Genomic DNA, 21,999 nt, shown 5'->3' with positions numbered 1-21,999 from the left:
ACTAAGACGATATGGCTGCAGGAAAAATGTGAAGACATCGAAAAAGACATGATTGTCGGAAGGACAGACTCAGCATACAGGAAAGTCAAAACAACGTTTGATGACATTAAAAGCAACGGTGGTAACATTAAGAGTGCAACGGTATTTTCACTATTAAATGCAGAGGAGAGAGCAGATAGGTGGAAAGAATACATTGAAAGCCTCTATGAGGATGAAGATTTATCTGATGTGATAGAAGAAGAAACAGGAGTCCATTTAGAAGAGATAGGGGATTCAGTATTAGAATCGGAATTTAAAAGAGCTTTGGAGGACTTACGGTCAAATAAGCCAGAAGGGATAAATAACATTCCATAAGAATTTCTAAAATCATTAGGGGAAGTGGCAACAAAACGACTATTCACGTTGGTGTGTAGAATATGAGTCTGGCGACATACCATCTGACTTTCGGAAAAGCATCATCCACACAATTCCAAAGACGGCAAGAGCTGACAAGTGTGAGAATTATCGCACAATCAGCTTAACAGCTCATGCATCGAAGCTGCTCACAAGAATAATATACAGAAAAATGGAAAAGGAAATTTGGAATGCGATCAGTTTGGCCTTAGGGAAAGTAAAGGCACGAGAGAGGCAATTCCGACGTTACGGCTAATAATGGAAGTAAGGCTAAAGAAAAATCAAGACACGTTCATAGGATTTGTCGACCTGGAAAAAGCGTTCGACAATATGAAATGGTGCAAGCTGTTCGAGATTCTGAAAAAAGTAGGGGTAAGCTATAGGGAGAGACGGGTCATATACAATATGTACAACAACCAAGAGGGAATAATAAGAGTGGACGATCAAGAACGAAGTGCTCGTATTAATAAGGGTGTAAGACAAGGCTGTAGCCTTTCGACCCTACTCTTCAATCTGTACATCGAGGAAGCAATGATGGAAATAAAAGAAAGGTTCAGGAGTGGAATTAAAATACAAGGTGAAAGGATATCAATGATACGATTCGCTGATGACATTGCTATCCTCAGTGAAAGTGAAGAAGAATTAAATTATCTCCTGAACGGAATGAACAGTTTAATGAGTACACAGTATGGTTTGAGAGTAAATCGGAGAAAGACGAAGGTATTGAGAAGTAGTAGAAATGAGAACAGCGAGAAACTTAACATCAGGATTGATGATCACGAAGTCAATGAAGTTAAGGAATTCTGCTACCTAGACAGTAAAATAACCAATGACGGACGGAGCAAGGAGGACATCAAAAGCAGACTCGCTATGGCAAGAAAGGCATTTCTGGCCAAGAGAAGTCTACTAATATCAAATACCGGCCTTAATTTGAGGAAGAAATTTCTGAGAATGTACGTCTGGAGTACAGCATTGTATGGTAGTGAAACATGGACTGTGGGAAAACCGGAACAGAAGAGAATCGAAGCATTTGAGATGTAGTGCTATAGACGAATGTTGAAAATTAGGTGGACTGATAAGGTAAGGAATGAGGAGGTTCTACGCAGAATCGGAGAGGAAAGGAATATGTGGAAAACACTGATAAGGAGAACGGACAGGATGATAGGACATCTGCCAAGACGATAGCTAAAGCTTCTAATTGAGTAACGGAATAATTTTTTTCAGATTTTGTTAGCACTCGGCTAGCAAAAGCAATGGTTTTCTGAACGGTAGTGTCATTTTCTATGGCTTCTTGATATAAATGGGCCCCAAGACCGACTTTAGAATAAACCGTGCTAAGGCAGAAATCCTGTGACAGATCTGGATGAGCTAGTATTGGTGCGTTAAGTAGCGATTCTTTGTTCGTCCCAGTTCCAAATAGTATATTTTCCAGTGGGAGAACAAAGTTTTGGTGTAACTAGAATTTGCATATTCAGAAAACGACGGTAAAAGTTTTCGAGACCTAGAAAACTGCGGACTGGAATGGATCTGATTGCTTCTAACTTTTCAGGAATCGGCTGAATGCCTTCAGAAGAGATATTATGTTCCAAAAACTTCACCTTTGTCCTACCGAATTCAGACTATTCCAAGTTAAATGTAATTCCAGATTCTGAAAAAATACGTAACATTCTGTTGAGGATGCGATTATATTGTTCCCATGAGGCTTCTGCTATCAGAATATCGTCCACATATAAGGTGATGTGACGTTTTAAGAACTCAGGAAATATGGAATTTAGCCTGCGAATGAATGGTGCCAAAGAAATGTTCAAGTCAAAAGGAAGTTTCCGAAATTGATAACAAACGCCGAAACAAAGGAAAGCTGTGTATTTTCTACATTCTGGATGAAGTTCGATCTGATAAAAGCTGGATCAATGGAAGACAACACTTTTAACCCATTAAAATTTTGAAGACGTTCTTCCAACGTTTGCGGCCTGTCTGTTTCAGGAATAATGATAGTATTGATTTGTCTCGAATCTAAGACAAGCCTGATGGACCCATTTTTCTTCTCAACAACATGTAATGGATTGTTGTATGAGCTTACTGCAGGCTCAATAATGCCCTCTTGAAGCATAGATGGTATTTCGGTTCTAACACGGTCCCTATAATGTGCTGTAATTACGTATGGTCTAACACAAAATTTAGTATGTTCACGAACACGAAATTGGTATTGAAATCCCTTGATTGTTCCTGTTTTGTGAGTAAAAACTGTGGAATGCGCTTGTAAAATCTCTAATAGGTCCTGACTATCAGTGTCATTATTTCAAATATGCCGTCGATATTATCCCTGTCAGTACTTGCAGAGTGATTGTTAGTGTCTAGTTCCATAGAAAATTCCGAATTGTTGTCTAACAGGAGGTAAAGCCGATTAATTTCCACGTCATGGTCTGAGAGCCAATCTTCAAATTTCAAAGCTGTTGACCTACCTTCTTTCTCTAAACTTACTTCAGCATCGTGAAAGTTTAAGATTGCTTTGTATTTATTCAAAAAGTCTACTCCCAGTATAATTTCCGTCGACAATAATGGAACAGTAAGAAAGTTCATAGAGAAGCTGTGGCTTTGACAAAAGAATTCTAAGTTGGTTTGTTGGCGTACATCTACACTTCTTCCAGTGACTGCGCCTTGTAATTTAATCTTGCGTAACGGAAGTGTAGGGCAATCGTTCGATTTGCTGAATTTGCTAAAAGCTGTTTCACTAATTACTGAAATGGGACTGCCTGAGTCAAGTACTGCCGTAAATTTTACGTCATTTAAAGTAATGTAAATCACAGGATATGAAATGTTGTTATGTTTTACGTCGTGTTCCTGGAGTAAGATGTCCCTAATGTCTTCCATTTTTACGTAATTACTAGCTACGGCAGCTGCGTCGTCAGTTTCATAAGTACGTTTTGTGGCTGCCAGCGGTATGAGTCATTGCCTATTGTGTCTTTGTTGGCTCGCGTCGTTAATGGGATTTGGAGGCCTAACTTCTACAAATTCACCTTGTCGAGAGGGCCCTGCTCTGTTTGAATCCCGCCAGTTCTGCTGCAATTCAGGTCTGTCGTTACGATCATATCGTCTGTCGTCATGTCGGTAGATTCCATAGTTTCTTTCTTGTCGGTCATGTGGTGGAGGATTTCTCCCTGAATCGTAACTGCGCGCTGGACCGTTGCGTCTTACGTTATTCTGTCTTCCTTGATAATAATTATTTTGGTTTCCATATTGTCTGTTTCTCTAATTGTCTCTGTGATAGTCATACCCGCGGAGAGAAGATCTTTCCCTGTAATTATTACTACTCTGCCAACGGTTGTCATACGGATAGTGTCTGTTTTGGTCACGATTTACGTTGTACGAATAGCCTTGTCGTGTATTATTTCTGTCATCGCGGAATTGTGACAGGTGTGACCTGTAATTGTTGTGCTCCTGTTTTCGCGTTCCGCGATTGTCAGTGTCAATTTCCAGTTCTTGCAACAGTCCCTGAAAAGCTTCAATGTCGTCTTTGCAACGTCCTGCCAAAATAATATGTCGTAAATGTTCAGGTAATTTGATTAAGCAAATGCGGATGAGTTCTGAGGGGCTGTATGGGTTTGTTAGAAGTTGATTCTTATGTAACATGTCTTCAAAATATTTCACAAGACTGGCAAATTCAGATTGTTCGAAATGTTTCATCATAATGATGCTATGTTTTATTCGGTCTTGTGTAGCTTGAGACCAATATGCTGAGAGGAAGGCATGATAACATTCTCCTTCACTGTGACAATCGTGAAAGACCGATCGCATTCTTACAGCTGGTTCATTCTCCAAGTAGCCACACATAAATTCTAATCTGTGCTCTAATGACCAGTTGGAAGGTAGAAATGAGAGAATTGATGGAGCCACGCTTGTGTATGAATGTCGTTGCCTGAATTCTTAAATGTTTTGAATTTACGTGCAGTAATGAACAGCTTATAGTCAAAATCATCGTGTCGGCGGGTAGCATATCGGTCATTGTTACGTCGTGTCGGCGGTTCCATCTCAAAATTCGGTGCACCTTGCCAATTTCATTCATAATTTCCGAAATGCCCTGTGTTATTATTTCGAGGCTTTTCCGTATTTCTAAGTCCCTCTTCCCGTGTTGGAGCACGAGTGTCCTCTGAAATACGTAATTCTTGTATTACCTGTGTTGATCTAGCACTTCCCGGTTTTCTCTTTAGTGTTGCGTATTATTTTTATTCTGATTTTGTTTGAATTTCCTAATTGGTTCGCACTCTTCTGTATCATTCAGATCATCATCTACCTTTGCAGATAAGTTAATGAACTGATCCGAAAGTTCGGCTATTTTCTCCGATCGTTTACTTATTTCCTCAGTGTGTTTTTCTGAACCAAATTTCAGAGTGTCCATTTGTGTTGATATCGTATCTACTGTGTCCTTTAAGTTTTGCTGAGTTATTGCAAGTTGCGTAACCGAATCGGTAGATGCAAGTGAGTCAATTTTAGCTTGCAACGTCTCATGATTTTCATGAATAATAGTTTCCAGTTCTTATATGGCTGATTCGTGATCCTGTAATGTATTTTCATGCAGCGAAAAAATAGGTTGGAAATGCTCACAAATTTGTGTTTTTACGTCATTACAGACTTCTTGACATTTCGATTCGATTTTATACAACTCAGTAGTTAAATCTTCACGTGTTTGTTCAAGCGTATGATCCACTGAGTCTAACTTTTGAAGCTTTTGTTCCACTGTGTCAAACTTTTGAAGATTTTGTTCCATTGTGTCTAACTGTTGCTGTGTTTGTCTCTGGTGTTGTTCCATTGTGTCTAACTTTTGAAGCTTCTGCTGTGTTTGTCTCTGATTTTGTTCCATTGTGTCTAACTTTTAAAGGTTTGGTTCCATTGTGTCTAACTGTTGCTGTGTTTGTCTCTGGTTTTGTTTCATTTGTTGCATTAATTGCAATAATAATGTATTAGTGTCTGGAATCAGTTCCTCTATGCTTTTCGGCAGTGCATTTGCACCGCCAACATTCACATTTTGACAAGCAGAAAATGTGTCTTGACTTATTTGAGAAAACGGTGAGGATGCAAAACCTGAATGTACAGTATTTGCAAGATTGTGTCCTGTCATTTCGGATTCCTGACGCAAACTGTTGCCGACCGATCGATCGATAATGCTTCCCTGTTCACAAACTGTTTGCAGCCCGCTCCATTTCCCTATGCACAATTAACAAATTAATACTTTGAACATTAGTTAATTAATTACACGGTGGCGCTAACACACTGCCTTCATCTTCATTGTCATTTCTCAGTTTACTTTGTAGCCTAGTATTACGTTTTTCACACGACAACACAGAAAAATACAATTTGAAGAGTAAAAATAAGAGAACACATTGACATAGCAAATAATATCTAGTTAATTGCAAGCGCAGCTGCGAAATACTTGGTGCAAATCTACATGCATGCCACAACTGTTTTACTGTACAACAATGAAAGACTACATCTACAAAGGAGATTCTCTCTACAATTACGCGCTAGCAATAAACAAAATCTACACTATTTACACAAACAATAAGAAAAAAATCATAAGATTCCAGTGAGGTATCCTCGGCTAAGGATCGACATATGAAACGTCCCCTTTGAAAAATTGTACAAGACTGTGCTTAAACTAACACACAATATTTTTTTAGCGCAACGCAATCTGACTTTCAGTAATCCCTACAAGAGAATGGCCCTGACTAACATTAACCTATACGTTTCACAAATCACTTACCTCACAAAAATCTTCGTTACTCGAACTACTGCAATACAGCGAGCACCACTACTGCCAGCTAAATAAAAGATTCAAACTACTGAAGGCACTAACTACTGATAGGCATAGTTAGCGAATAAAAGATTTTAATAGAGAACAAACAATGTATTTACCTTAATAGTCATAATATATATAGCAGTTCATGACATCCAGTCTTACAAATTTCAAAACTCCGCCATCTCTCTCCCCACGTCCACCACTGCTTGCGGCTCACGCCCAACTGCGCACCGCTACAAGCTGTTAGCATCCAGCTGCCACTGCCCAACACTACAATGGCAGACAACAATGCAAACCAGCCACAGACTGCACATGGCACAGCCAGTGATTTTCATACAGAGCACTATGTGGCGGCGGCGTTACCAATAAAAAAACCTAAACAGTCTACTTACAGTACTGACTTAATAGGGAAGAAAAAATTAGACAAACTCTGGTTAATCTCACAGAGAAGGCCAGGATCAGGAAAAAAAGATTATGACAACAAACTCAAAGAAATGCAGACATTCAAAATTGACAAAAAACGTTGCTGTGAGTGCATATGCGATCCTGACTACTGTCCAAAAAGGGTAGGATGTGGCAACTATTACACACTGGATCGTTCGTAAATGTGAGGATTCCAAACCATGTTGCGTATTTTCTGGAGTATCCAGAAAGTTTACGAATCAGAGGACTGTATCTCCATCACGATATTAAGAAATATAATGCAAGGTGATTACCCGTGTGAAAAGGGATATGATGATTAAATTCACAGTGATTAGGAATTACATAGTGAGGAGTGATGGACCACGATTAAATTTATAGTAATTGTATTTGGTGTTGGTCTATGATGCACTCAGAGTGAGTTCAGAGTTACTAATGAGAGATTATGCATCGCATAGTGAGTACTTTAGAGAAGTAATAATAGTTTTATCTATTAATTAACAAATTAATTATTTTCATAAATGATCAAGTTAGTTCTTTATTTTTATGAGGAGTGTATATATATTTCTATGGTTACATCATCTTCAGTTTCAATTATTTATGTTTTTGTTTACTGTGTCTATGCGATTTATCCAATCAGGTACATGCATCGGAAGTTAGACCTTTGTGTGAAGGAAACGTACCTGAATTGGCTGAACTTACCTGAAGAGGTATTGTGATTTATAATGATGGTGAAATTTTAGGGACTTGCCGGAACCATCATAACGAGCAGATTTTGTTACATGTCTGCCATTTAGTGTAGTGGGAAGTTGTTTATATATAAGGTGTAGATTAGGATTGTATTGCTGGTTCCTGGCCGTAATGAATTTTACTTTCGTGAAGGTGAAATCTTTGATATATATTTGTGTGATGTATTTGATTTCCAACTATCATAAATGTTACAGACATTAATTTATCTATCTGTTCTAAAGCGAATTCAGATTCGGATGTGGTTTGTAAAGAAATGGAGAAGATACAGTGGTTTAAGACAGAAATGTATGAAGAAAGTTTAGAAGTGGTGCGAAGGCAATGTGATTTATGATCTTCATTGGGAGCATTTCCCAGGTGGAATATCACTTTGGAAAAACAAAAAATTGTCTTCTCTTACAATGAAGAATGATAATGAGATATCGATGCACAGAGGGAAGGATTACAATAAAGAACGATGTTCTTTCTTTGACATCGGCTTCAATTCAATGGAGCGATAAGTTAAATACCAACGTAAAACTTGGCGGGAAGACCCTCTGCAACGAAACTGCCTTAGCGGGAATAGGGAAAGTGGATTTTTAATTTTTCTTTTTTTTCTTTTTTTCTATTTTTTCTTTTTTCTCTTTTTTCTTCTTTTTTCTCTTTTTCTTGGCGGCGATCTGTAGGGCTCCTTTGTGGGAAAAGTGACTAGGTGGCTGGTAGACAAAGTGCCTTGAAATTTATTTTGCTTTAGTATTCACGGCATACTTTGGTAAGCTCTGTGATACGAAAATCCGACGCTAAGAAGAGAATTCTCAGAGCATGTTACACACCATGGGTCACGGATAACTTTGTTAGCCTTTTAACAGCGACAGGACATCGCCAGAGCCAGCACGTTCTTCTCAAATAATCAGCTGAATACTGTATAATCGCATGGACCAATTATGCAGTTTCCTATTCAGTAATAAGTTAGTGTCCTTAAAACTCAGTTTTGAGTTCCCGTATTTATTCTTAATCATTCACCTTGACAGTGTCCTGTCCCAAGTGCTACAATATTTCCTGTAACTCTATTTCATTGAACTGAAAAGTAATTACAGTCTTTATCAATTGTAAGGAAGGAAGGATGATCGGGTTTAAAGTCCCGTCGACATGGAGGTCATTAGAGAAGAAGCACAAACTCTGACTGTACTAAGGGTGGGGAATGGAATAGGACGTGCCCTTACAAAGGAACCGGCCCAGTATTTGCCTTAAGTGACTTAGGGAAATCACGGAAAACCTAAATGTGGATGGCTGGATGTGGGTTGGAAACGACGTCCTCCCGAATGTGAGTCTAATGTGCTAACCATTGCGCCACCTCGCTCGGTTCTATCAGTTGCCAATAAACTTAGTGGAGTAGTAAATTTTGTAATTGTTCAATGGTCCTGTTGTTGGTACTCCACTTATTTTTCATAAAAGGATAGTCAAAGTTCCACCAAAGTACAATTACAAAAATAAGATTTAAAGTGTGCAGCCAAAAGATAATTATCAAAATCAGAGTTCAGTATTATAATTACATGAAAAAAGGCTTGACTTGAAGGGGTAACATTACTTTTAATTATTATGCAGGTTTGGAAGTAACTGTGTCTGTAATTTCATGTGTATATGGTTAATAGTGTTTCTCATGTTGTGACTAAAATGTTTGGCCTTGATCTACTGATAAACTAGTTTCTGTGTCTCCAAGCTAACTGTTCAGCCAGATTTAAATTTCATATTACAACCACAACAATAATAAAGTGCACCTGTGTGTCTCTAACATATGTGTGCTATAACAAGCAACTGACTACAACATGTTCCAGTGGAAATAAATAGTATATGGAACTGAATGCTCCCTGAGAATACACATAATAATCATTAAAAATAATATAGTTACCTGAAAACCATTTCAGTGACAGTATTTTTCAATAATTCAACTGCTAAAAGAACCTCACGTCCATGTTAGCAGTGCTCCACCTTGTAAACAAATTTTTTTACTTGTAATGATCGTTACTTTGCTGTTACATTATAAAGACATGAAGTGTTACTGAGAATAATTCGTTGCGAAAACGGTTATTATTCCCGCTGTGTCGTTTATACTATGCTACTGTTAGATTGCTTGCTAAAGTGTGATGTTTGTTATATTATTTGCAAAACAGAATTTCAGTATGAATTCGTGCTGAAACTATGCAATGCGTGAATAAAGCCTTTATGAACAGCGCTTGTACTTGGTACTACTTTGCCCAATTAGGCTGACGAGTGTTTACTTTTAACCAACTAACTTTTGGTTCGTATCCGATTTGTTATGCTAGTCTTTCCTTTCAAAAGCAATCGTTCGAGAAGATTCTGATTTCTTTCGGTTACGCAAAATGAAGGTCGAATTAAAATCCTTTCACTGGAGTAACATTAATGTTCTATTGCTAATTTCGTAGTACAGTTACACTATTCCCAAAAAGATACACCATTTGTACTGAATTTTTTAATTATGGGGGTACTGAAGATTATATATTTACTTAGTTTTTAAAAACCATTCAGAGGTCAAGACCGCACAAAATATTTTTTTGTTCAAGGCAACCGGGTTCAACAGTCTAGCTGTCATCTTCAGATCTTAAACATTTTTTGTAGTAAAATATGTTCGAGTTACACTGAACCTCATGCACTAGAGGTCTAGTGGATGGACCTCTGCACGTTATAAACGTCTGTCACCACTAAAATATTTCAAAACACACAGCAGCTTGTCCAAAACATAAATATTGCTCACAGATACTTGTTGCATGATACAAATACGGTACACAACAGCACATCTGCTTATATATGGTGAAAATGTACTAAACAGTGCGAGTGTACGCACTTTAAAGTAGATTGGCACTATGGAGGTGCATGTAGTAAAAATGGTTCAAATGGCTCTGAGCACTACGGGACTCAACTGCTGTGGTGATTAGTCCCCTAGAACTTAGAACTACTTAAAGCTAACTAACCTAAGGGCATCACACACATCCATGCCCGAGGCAGGATTCGAACCTGCGACCGTAGCAGCGGCGTGGCTCCGGACTGCGCGCCTAGAAACTCGAAACCGCCGCGGCCGGCGTGCATGTAGTAATTTACAGTAACGTGCCTTCAGAGAAGATGTTCAGTAGCCACTAGGGCCTGGTACAAAATGTGTGATAGTTAGGTATTTAATTCAGCACAATAGAAAATGTGGTCCTAGTTTGTGTGTCATATTATCGACCATATCGTGTCACCGCCTTTGTGGCGTGCCTTTCCCGGGAAAAACCTTTATTCACGGGTTGCGCAGTTTCAGTGCGATTTAATGATTGCTGTCAAATTTATCTGCCAGAAAGGAATTGTTCATTACCAACGGTGATAATTCGGATACAGGATCCATAGCAATATGTACAATCGCCGGCCGCGGTGGCCGTGCGGTTCTAGGCGCTCCAGTCAGGAGCCACGCTGCTGCTACGGTCGCAGGTTCGAATCCTGCCTCGGGCATGGGTGAGTCTGATGTCCTTAGGTTAGTTAGCTTTAAGTAGTTCTAAGTTCTAGGGGACTGATGACCACAGCAGTTGAGTCCCATAGTGCTCAGAGCCAATATGTACAATCCCCACTTAACGTAGATAAATGAATGTAACTACACTTCATTAATTCTATTCAGAATATATCCAGTATTGGACTTAAGTGATCTCTAAAGCCGCATTCGAGGACGTCGAAAGTTAGTAGAGCTGAAGCTGAATTTCAGAAATGAGTCAATAAATCATTAAGTTCGCAGTCCGTTTCCTTCTTTGCCTCAGAGACCAGCCACATGGAACTCTCGACAATACAGTGATACAAGCCGATGTGTAAAAGCACTATCTCAGAATATGAGTGACGTCAACCACATCCAAGACACCGTCGAAGAAACGGTGGCATATTTGTGACGTAAATACACTATTTTTTTCTGTAAGTCCAACTCTTTACAGATTGTTAAGGAACTCGGCTGTTCGATTTAGGATGTCAAATTAAACATCTTTCATCTACATCTACATCTACATCTACATGACTACTCTGCAATTCACATTTAAGTGCTTGGCAGAGGGTTCATCGAACCACAATCATACTATCTCTCTACTATTCCACTCCCGAACAGCGAGCGGGAAAAACGAACACCTAAACCTTTCTGTTCGAGCTCTGATTTCTCTTATTTTATTTTGATGATCATTCCTACCTATGTAGGTTGGGCTCAACAAAATATTTTCGCATTCGGAAGAGAATGTTGGTGACTGAAATTTCGTAAAAAGCTCTCGCCGCGACGAAAAACGTCTATGCTGTAATGACTTCCATCCCAACTCGTGTATCATATCTGCCACACTCTCTCCCCTATAACGCGATAATACAAAACGAGCTGCCCTTCTTTGCACCCTCTCGATGTCCTCCGTCAATCCCACCTGGTAACGATCCCACACCGCGCAGCAATATTCTAACAGAGGACGAACGAGTGTAGTGTAAGCTGTCTCTTTAGTGGACTTGTTGCATCTTCTAAGTGTCCTGCCAATGAAACGCAACCTTTGGCTCGCCTTCCCGACAATATTATCTATGTGGTCCTTCCAACTGAAGTTGTTCGTAATTTTAACACCCAGGTACTTAGTTGAATTGACAGCCTTGAGAATTGTACTATTTATCGAGTAATCGAATTCCAACGGATTTCTTTTGGAACTCATGTGGATCATCTCACACTTTTCGTTATTTAGCGTCAACTGCCACCTGACACACCATACAGCAATCTTTTCTAAATCGCTTTGCAGCTGATACTGGTCTTCGGATGACCTTACTAGACGGTAAATTACAGCATCATCTGCGAACAACCTAACAACAGTCTAGTTTCCGACCTAACTTTATTTGGCAAACAGTTTCTGCGTTTTAATACGCCATCCGTTGGCCCCTTACCGACGTGCAGGAAGATCAAAACAGGGGCCAGCAATATTGGTATTAACCGATTTTTGATATAGCGAACACTTCAGCCCTCATCCGCCGACTGTTAGAGAAATATCATTGGGATGCTTATCTAACAGTCGAAAGATGAGGGCTGAAGTAATCGCTATAGCAAAAATCTGCTAATACCAGTATTGCCGGTCCGTGTTTTTATCACATCCAGGGCAGAATCTTCCTGCACGCCGGTCAGGACCTGAAGATGGCGTATTAAAACGCAGAAACTGGTTGCTAAATAAAATAAGGTCGGAAAGTAGACGGTTGAAAGGTGTTTAATTTGACATCCCGTGTTTTCTTTTTATCTGAAATTTTATATAGATTGCGTTTTTACAAGCTGTAGCATATTTTCAGTGCATACTCACCTAATTGCTTATGACAATTAGAACTCTATTTCGGCCACGCTTCGTAAGTGAGAAACCTCTTTTCCTCTCTTACATTGCACGGGATGTGTTCGTACACTAAATAAGAGCAAAAGTCTGATGTTGCTTAATACTCACGACATTTGACGTTACTGACCAACAATACATAAATTGTTTTTACTCAAAAATTCCTTAGTGCAGTAAGGAATAAGTCATCAAGATATCCTATAGGTTTATCCTATAGGGACCTTAACAGTGCTCCAATATCAGGTAGTGCATTTGTGAGTTACAGTGTTACAATAACGTATAGACATCCGTTCCACATCACACTAAGAGAAATGCCTCTCACTCCCTGCTTACACCATTCCCATAGCCCATTTAGGCACTGTCTTTGAGGGACGTATAATAATACGTGCTGTCGACACTAAATTTCTCGGAATTTTCATTTAAATACGCCAATGAAAAGATTTGTGTTTCGCCATCAGGAAATTACGTGAAGTGTCCTTGTTTAATAATTAACCTCATAGCTCAATACGAACAGTATTTTGTGACAATGATGCTGCAATAGCGGAAATATGTATCAGAGTTTCCCTTTTAGACATGGCGTGCCTTCTCATTTACTTACGTGAAGAGCAGGTATCCGCGATAACTACCACACAATCAGCTTAACAGCTCATGTATCCAAGCTGCTGACACGAGTAATATACAGAACAATGGAATACAAAACTGAGGATCTGTTAGATAATAATCAGTTTGGCTTTATTAAAGGTAAGGGCGTCAGAGAGGCAGTTCTCACGGTCGGCTTGATAATAGAAGCAAGGCTGAACGAAAATCAAATCAAGCTCATAGGATTCGTCAACCTTTAAATGTGTTCGACAATGTAAAATTGTGCAAGAAGAGCAAAGTTCTTAAAAAAATAGTAGTGAGCTATAGGGAAAGGTAGGTAATCTAGAGTATGTGGAAGAATCAACAGAGAACAACAAGAAAGAAAGACCAAGAGTGGAGTGTTCGGGTGAAAAGCATGTAAGACAGGGATGCAACCGTTCCCCTTCTTTTCAGTCTACACATCTGTGAAGCAATGACGGAAATAAAAGGAGGGTTCAAGAATAGAACTAAAATTCTGGGCGAAAGGATACCAGTGATAAGAATTGCTGACAACATCGCTATCCTGACCGAACGAGAAAAAGATTTGCGGTACCTGTTGAATGGAATGAACCGTCTAATGTGTTTAGAATGTGGATATGGAGTAAACCGGAAAAAATAGGTAGTGACATGTAGCAGAAAAGAGAGTAACAAGAAAAAAACCATGAGAACTAGTGGTCATGAACAGAACACGTCAACGAGTTCTGCTACTTTGAAAGTAAAATAACATGATAGGCGGAGGACATCAGAAGAATTCTAATGTTGGCAAAGAGGGCGTTCCTGGGCAATATGAGTGTACTGGCATCAAATATAGGCTTCATTTGAGGAGAGTGTGCCTTTGGAGTAGAGCGCTGTATAATAGTAAATCATGGATAGTGGAAAAACCGGTACAGAACAGAATCTAAGCTTTTGAGGTGTAGTGCTATAGAAGAATGTTAAAATTAGGTGGACTGGTAAGGTAAAGGATGACGATGTTCCCCATAAAAACGACGTAGAAAGAAACACATGGAAAATACTGGCAAGGAAGAGGGCCGTGATGGTAGCGTTACGTCTCCGTTTACTTAACTGGCTTTTGGGAAATTGTGTTTGGCAGTCTTCGCATGTGTCTCACAGAAAGTAAAATTTGGCTAGGCTATTCTTAGCGGAGGAAAGCGTACCACCGATTAGTGAGGGAGATGGATACAACAAGCTATCTCTGAGTATAACTTATTCCACCCACACTTCTTCCAGATAAAATTTGTTCAGTTATCAGAAGTTGTGCAGTCATTCACGTATTGTTACAACGAAAAGGGATACCACGGAACTCGGCATACAAAACTATTAACTTTGGTACTATTTCTAGAAAAATGAAAAAGACGATTGCCAGCGCAATTGGGCAATGTCTATACACTAAGTAATTAAAATTGCGAACACCAACGACTAAGGATAATTTGAGCAACCTCGGCAACAGAAAGCTACATACACACATTTGCAGTAACGGATGACGCGACAAAATACTAATGAGAAAGCATTTCGGTTATTAATACACTCGTTATTAAACACAATGAAATGTATTTGGAATAAATATATCTCACACTAACTAACCGGAAGCTGCCTTTTTGTTACGCTAAATATTTGCACAACCTCTCAGTTGAGTCTACTCACGTTTGTTAACTTGGGAATCATCAATGAAACAAGAAGGAGAACTTTAGTTGCCAATATAAATATTTAAATGATAGAAGTAAAACAGAGTAATAACACAATTGCAACTCCGAAACACGAACGAGGCCAACGCAGAAAACAACATCAAAGCTTTAATTGATACTAGCAGATGTCAATAACTGTTTTTTTCTAAATAAAACATTTAGTGCCAGCGAAGAATTAACTTTCAGACAGTTGAATTTGCTTTTGATCTCCAGGAATAAATTTGCCTCTAAACAATTTTGTGTTACCATGGTGCGAAAGAATAGTACCTTTATTGAAGTGCAAACGAAAAGTACTTTTACTCGCCTAATTTCTAGCGTCCGTGTGGCCAAATGACGAACACCTCAATGGCATCAACAGTAATATCCAGTTAACCATAGAGGTGGAAAAAGATAATGCATTGAACTTCCTGGACCTCCTTGTCTACCGTAAAGGAAATGGGTGCCTTGGCCACAGCGTCAACAGAAAACCCACCCACACATACCTGTACCTGCACGCCACCAGCCATCATCAACCAGCACAGAAGTGCACAGCGTTACAAACATTGGTTCATCGTGCCAGAGTAATATCAGACGACGACAATCTGCCCCACTAACTGTGCCACCTACGCATAGTTATCAGGAAGAACGGCTACAGCGTCCATCAAATTGAAAAAAGTGATATCTGGGATATATCAGAATAAGACAAGTGACGAAGAGCAGGAACAGAGACTTGCTTTGCTGCCATTCTGTGGCTCTGTGTCGGGCAAGATAAGCCGCCTGTCGAAAAGACACAAGATCAAATCGATCTTCTGGCCTCCAACAAAAAAATCCGTCAATTACAGAGAACAGTTCTCAGAACACATGGAGTTTACGAAATACCTTGTGAGTGTGGCCAGAAGTACTTCGGACAGGCAGTGCGCACTGTGGAACAACGCAGGAACTAACATGAGAGGTATTATCGCCGACGATATCCAGAGAATTCTGCGTTAGCTGAGCATGCGTTAGAAAGCGGTCACCACATAAAATTTGACGATACCTCTGTCGTGGCTCACACAAACGGCGTCTGGGACAGTTTAATACAGGAAGCCTCGAAAATAAAAATTACCACAAACACCCTGAATAGAGACGGTGGGTTATAGCTCAGCGCTGCGTCGGATCCAGCGATCGCGCGGTTGAAGAGGGCACATCGAACGCCGACTCAAAACATGCCCATATATGGCAATGCCACGGGCACCAGTGACGTCACAGCCGGCAGCTAGCGTATGTAACAGCCCACTGGAAGCCATAACACTTGACAATGGCCAAGGGGTTCTAATGGTTAAAATGGCTCTGAGCACTATGGGACTTAACATCTATGGTCATCAGTCCCCTAGAACTTAGAACTACTTAAACCTAACTAACCTAAGGACAACACCTAACACCCAGCCATCACGAGGCAGAGAAAATCCCTGGCCCCGCCGGGAATCGAACCCGGGAACCCGGGCGCGGGAAGCGAGAACGCTACCGCACGACCACGAGATGCGGGCGCCTAGGAGTGCTTGGCCGAAAGCCAATTGACGCGGTTGGAAACCCGAGAATATTTTATTCAATGTTATCGCCGCGAGACAATGCGTTCATACAGTATTCAATTTAAATTTATTCTAAAAAACTACGCGATAACTGGCGCCCAACGTGGGGCTCGATATTCGAGAAAGTATATATTATTAATATAAGAAAATTAGTGATCTGTTTCATGTGTGCAAGGAATATTTTTTTCGATGTAAAGAGAAACCGATGACCTGGAAGCCACAACAGATTCGAATAAGAATAAAGACGACAATAAAAACGAGGGTATGGGCTTATGTAAATATCTCTTGCTTTCGTGTGTCGTGTAGTTTCCCAACATTCATGGTTCGTACTGCGTGGTAGTTATTTGCCTAGAGTAGTACAAGTAGGCAAGAAAATTTATATTAGCTACAAATTTTTGTAGAATTTGAAATTTTATATTGTATTATTATTGTTTTTGTGGGGATTGCCGTGTGAAAATAATTTTGATAGAATAATGTCTCATTCAGAGTCCATGTTACGTAGCAAGACAAGGAGATAAGTTGATATGGAAGCAGATTCACGAGGGGGTAGTGATAACGAATTGCAGTAAATTCCCATGGGATTTACATCCGCTGGAAATATACAAGAAAATATTACGGATCATGAAATAGAAACGCACAGTGCGCAGAAATCGAAAGTAGCGTTGATAGCAGCATGTTGCCAACTGTTGTAGGTGAAACAGCTGCACACGGAACTAAGCAATCAGTTACCTGTGCTGCCCCTGGCTACGACGCCGTGACTACAATGTTAATGAAATAAGATCAATTCCAAAAGCAACAGGAGGAGAGAGACAGAGAGAGGGAAAGGATACATTTAGAAAGGGAGAAACAGCAGGAGGGGGGTGAAATAGGGAGGGAAGGAATACAGTTAGAAAGGGAGGGAGAGCAAGAGAAGAGAGAAAGAGAGAGAGAGAGAAGAAAGGAAAAAAGAGAGGGAAAACTGAATATATGAACAGCTTAAATGTTCAGAAGTCATGAAAGCAGACATAACCAGTTTGAAACAAGTGTATCAGGAATTGCCAAATTTGGTAGCTAGTTTATCCACAAACGTACAAAATCTGAAAATAGGGCAGAATAGCATGATGGAAGATATTCAAAATACAACCGAGAGGGTAGAAAATATAGAGATAGGAAATTAGGAAAGAATACAGAATTACCACCCCGAACGCACTGATAAGGTCGTAGAGAAAGTTGAAACGAGAATCCGCCGTTCTCTGCCACCTACTATACACTTTGTGGGGTACTGGCAGCAACGTGTAGTCCAAACAGTGAAAAATTGAATGGTTCGGGGGCTGTGCCCACTGTATCTTCAATAATAATGGAGGAGAGTTTGATTAAACACCGCCAGTTTCAAACCTTCTCCACCGACAGTAAAAATATTCACCCGGTGGTTTTTGTAAAGAGTTTACTAAACATACTGCCTAGAGAATGGACCGAGAAACAGAAGATATAGTTTTATTATTTCCCATATAGTAGGAGATACTGCTCTATGGGCGACAGACGCAGATGAAAATAGCTACACCTGTGAGAAATTCGGTACTGTAAATAGCAATAAGACTGTGACATCTCCTTTGGTTACAGGTAAAGATTCTTAGCCTCTTGTAAGAAGTTGCCGCGTCTTTGCGTGCATTTTTGTGCAGCAGGACATGTATCATCTACCGAAAATATTGATGTCTGAACTATGGTAGATGAGGTGGAAATATGTAGATAGCACAATTGCACTGGTATCGGACACTGTCTGGTATACTTTGGTGTATATGGCCAAATGGACATACTGCACAGTCATCTATCAGCACTTGCAACCTAGGAGATTTTACCTGCAAAGCAAGGGAGGCGTAATTTAGCCATGATACACAGACTGGGAAGCATTCTTCTGTGTCACTGGTTGGCTTTGAAATAATGGAACAACTGGTAAAATTGATATTATTGATAGCGCTATCAACTGTGGTGCATATTATAGTACATCTTCCCGTATCAATGGTGTCTTTCCCACCCTACTTGTTAAGTCATATGCTGCTGATTGCCACATGATGAAAGACTGAAACCATTTGGTTGAGATGGAGAGAGACTTGGCGCAACATTGGATAGCTGCTACTAGTCACTGTGGAGCATGGGATTAAATGAAGAGGTCATTACTTTGGAAGCATTCTTCGGTGTTGCAGACTTGTCCGGTTTCCATATTCTATGATGCCCTCCACACGCTTTTTTTTCACCAATATGTAACACTACCTACTAACTCGTGCATGTTGTATCAGCAATCAGCGCCCTCTGGCTATGGTCAAACCAGAGCTGTAATCATGTACATGAATGCAAAATGAGGGAAAAATGCTCTTCGAAAATGCCGCAAACTCTCCCAGTTTTCATATGTTGCGATGTCTTCCTCATTTTTCTGAATTACAAACATCACCTCTGTTTTTTATTTGTACCAAGCTGTGGGTTAAGGGAGCTGCATAATTTACGCTATTCGATGTTCAGCTTTCTGTGAAAGGTAATGGATAAAAACGTGTTAATTTCGCTTTGGCACCTGACACAGAACTCGAGTTCATGGTAGAAAAACAGTATATAGCAGTGTACAAAGCGGGAATCGTACATGGTTTGGATATGTTAAAGCGAAAAAAACGATATATTAATCTGATTGTGGCAGAACAACACAGGAACGCTTTATCATCACGGATAGTCTGTTGTATATTGTCTTCCTTCAGTATAGTCGACAAAACTTTACGCTGATCTCTGCAAGCAAATTTGAGCACTACCACCTGCTCCAATGGAGCGATACATGTACATCTAATATGGTCCATATGTAGCACACAGACAGTATTTTTTATTTGACATATCGGAAGAGAGAGAGAGAGAAAGAGAAAGAGAGAGAGAGAAATAGAGAGAGAGAAAGAGAGAGTGAGAGAAAGAGAGAGAGAGAGAGAGAGAGATGCTGTAAAATTTTAGAGGAGGTTCCATAACAAGGGATGATATAGCTGATTAAAGTTTGGATTCTGATAATTTCCTCAAAACTACACCGATTTTGCCCATGAAACTAATGGAAATTAGATTTATCTATTCTGCTTGTTTAAAAGTAGATGTTACAGCAGAACCTGTGTTATTTCATACTTCATAGCCGCTGATTATAAAGTAGACACCACTTGAATTATAGTTCGTTCTGGATCCTAGAAATGATTAGTGTTTTTTCTCGACATGTGTTTAGATTACTTGAAACAGACTGTATGATGAAGTTGCTTACAAAACTAGAACACAAGAATCTGTTGCTATTGTGATTGTCTGTCTGTTGTCTGATAAAAAATTTACATGCTGGTCAGTAGAGAGGAATTATGGATCAGAAAAATCAAATTTAAACACGAAGACGTCATTTGACTTCAATGGATCAGAAGAGGAAGAGATGAAGCAAAATCTTATAGTAAGTTCTAATACAAGACAGGCTCTCACGATTTGTTTCGTAGTTATGGGTGAAACATAGCTTTGCATTGTTAAAACGGAACCTACCACAGTGTACAGAACAATATGTAATCTTGAATTGTAGCTTTTTGTTTATAAATGAAAAAGATTTACTTTTTTCCGGCATGTGAGCAAATGGTGTGAAATATTGTATTCCCTAATGTTATTTCACGTGTCTGCAATTTTTGTAATACACACGTGCATGACAGTTTATTTACAGACACAGATTTGAATGCGAAAGGCGCTCTCAGAACATGTAATTTGTCCATCATGCTGAAGGAATTTGCTAAACACAGAATTTTTTTCTTTGAAGTTTACATTCTCGATTTATTCTCTTCTCTGATAACAATTTCGATATAGCGGTGATATTCAGTGGTGATCAGTAGTTTCTGTAGCAAAATTGTCAAAGTTTTTTTCCAATTTTATGAATGGTGGTCATGTATAGAGGGTGTATAGTCCGACCTCTGAATTTTGGTTAGCTGTAATTAGAGATGGTGCACTCCATTGGATGGTTCAATATAATGATGTGCAAATTATATCCTGCAGTCGAACATAAAAACTTCAACGACTTTGCTCAGAAAACTAAAAGAAAACGGCCAGCTTCTGTTTTCACGGAAAGAGGGCATTATTTATCTCTGCAGTTGCGTTTACCTTTTTAATAGATGCTCGATTATAAGATATACTTTGATGTTAAATACAATTGTCACAGTGCAATGTATTCATTGTAGGCCCTTTCAGAGGTTGTGTGGTGAAAGACCAGTGACTATGTGTGTGGTTGCTGTCCCCCAACTAGTGCACGGCTTGTGGGAGTGTGGCAGCCCTCATTCTCTTGTTTTGAGTTCGCTTAACAGCCTTTAGTGTTGGCAAAGGACCATAGCCTGAAGGCAGGCTGGGTAGCCCTTCTTTGCCAACAGAAGGGTGGTAGGCTGCATAATAAGTGTGTGGTGTTCAGGAGGAGTTGAGCATTTGAAAGGGTCTCTGCCTGAACCGTAGTTGGAGTGTTGGAGGGAGGGAGATAGTTAGGAGCAGGTTAAGGGGAGGCAAGAGTGAGTATAATTTCGCTAGTGCTTAGCTGTATATCGTTGAGAACATACATTTAACTGCCCCACATGCAATCTTTTGGGATTACGATTTTATTTACTACATGTGTTGCATTATGACGCCTTCATTATGGGCGCGAGTCTTATCATTTTTCACGACTGCTGCGGTGTTTAAATGGAGCAGTGAAATACGTTCCATCACTTGCAGTGTTGCGTACTGGCTTCGATTACCTGACCTGCCGGGTGAGGCAACTGTGACGAGAAACAGTGATATATACAGTCCTCAACTGATTGCTTATTAAACTCCTCCTTGTCCAACAGCAGCATCTCACCAGTTGAACATATTTTCTGCCAAAAGGAAATAAAGATAGTATCTTACAACCCAGCGTTTTTCCTGCCAGCTTATAGGTGAAAGGTAGGGTCTGAGTTTGCCTGCCACTAGTTTCGAGTAGCATTGTGAAATTTTCTTCCTAGAAGGATAACACCAGTTTTATGTCATCGTCAATTTTTGTGCTGTGTTGAGATTTTATTCACTCCTTGTGTAGCTCTATGAATATATCTGTGTAATTATGACTAATCTTTATGATTAATTATTTAATGAGTCCCAATGATTACATCAGTTTCCCAACCACAATAAATAAAGTACAGTAATACAGCTTTCTTCTCCTGCATCAGTTCAGTTTCCATGTATGGAAGGGTGCACTTCATCTTTCTGCCCAGAAATACTGAGCTTTGAGACCCAGAAAGGGCACTACCATTTTTAATTTCCCACCAGTTATCTGGAGGAGTGTGGGCAGGGATGCAAACATGGCCTTGGGAAACATAAATGCCCTCCAAACGTCGAAATTCCCACCAAAATTCGATATTTCCACAAAAATGGGAGATTCCTGACAGTAGGATACATGGGGGAGAGGGAGCTGGAGGGGTGGTTGTACAGGACGCGGCACCTACGTG

The sequence above is a fragment of the Schistocerca gregaria genome, chromosome 6, assembly GCF_023897955.1.
Source record: "Schistocerca gregaria isolate iqSchGreg1 chromosome 6, iqSchGreg1.2, whole genome shotgun sequence".
Taxonomy (NCBI): Eukaryota; Metazoa; Arthropoda; class Insecta; order Orthoptera; family Acrididae; genus Schistocerca; species Schistocerca gregaria.
Note: the sequence above shows the minus strand (reverse complement) of the source record.